The following is a 1,069-nucleotide window of genomic DNA, read 5'->3' as shown; positions in this document are numbered from 1 at the left end:
TTTATTCAATTGATAAATTTACTCATAACATCCATAAATTCATACACATAACATCCATAATTTCATATTAATAACATCCATAATTTTGTACTCATAATTTTCATAATTTTATACATATGATGTCTATAATTAATAAATTTTTATAATCAATATTATCAAATTTTAAACTATACGTCTTATTGTATTCTTCAAATTATCTCATATGTGTACTAATAGGTCATGATTTTAATTATTTTAATATTTTTATTTAATATTTGTATGTATGCTTATTTATTGATTTTAATACGAAGAGTTCATAATTATTTTTAAAAATTTATTTTTAATTTTTGTTTATATTTTATATTTTATAGTCTATATGTAAAATATAAATTATATAGTAGAAGTTATAAAAAATTTTTAATTTAACTTCTATAATTTTTGTAGAGAATTATTGCATTTTAATGGATAATAATGTGATTGAGAGATGTTAGGGATTTGATTTGGGAGAAACTGAAATTGATTTTGGGAAGAACATTAATGACTTCAAACATTCAGCAAAATGATAGGTGATAAGGAGAATAAGTGATAAGGAGGTATATATCACTTGCTTATTAAGAGAATGAAAATTTTTATGTAATATTTCTATATTGTAATTATTTTTTGGCTACCTAACACTCTTCGTTAGATAAATATTTGTTTTGTTGGCAATAAATTTGTCATTTTTTAAAATATACCTTAGATAATAGTAATAATAAATACTTTAAAATTGAATTTAAATCCTAATTTCTTTCTATTCCTATATATTGTACATTTTCTGCAAATCTCTCGTAACTCATTACAATTATTTTCTCATATATATTATAAATAGTATGATGGTGTGAATTTCTATACAAAGTTGAAGTGGCAATGAAATAAGGTGAATTCTACTCGATCCTTTTTAAAATAATATGTAAATTATCTTTTATAATGTGTCATATTTTAATTGAATATTTACTTTTAATTTGAATTACTATTTTAACTATAGTTAGATTATATTGTAATTAATTTTTTAAAAGGGATAAATGTATAATTTATTAAAAGATTAGAAACT

The sequence above is a fragment of the Arachis ipaensis genome, chromosome B3 (assembly GCF_059453495.1).
Source record: "Arachis ipaensis isolate K30076 ecotype BB chromosome B3, ASM5945349v1, whole genome shotgun sequence".
Taxonomy (NCBI): Eukaryota; Viridiplantae; Streptophyta; class Magnoliopsida; order Fabales; family Fabaceae; genus Arachis; species Arachis ipaensis.
The sequence above is the reverse complement of the archived record's forward strand: the minus strand, read 5'-3'. Positions refer to the sequence as shown.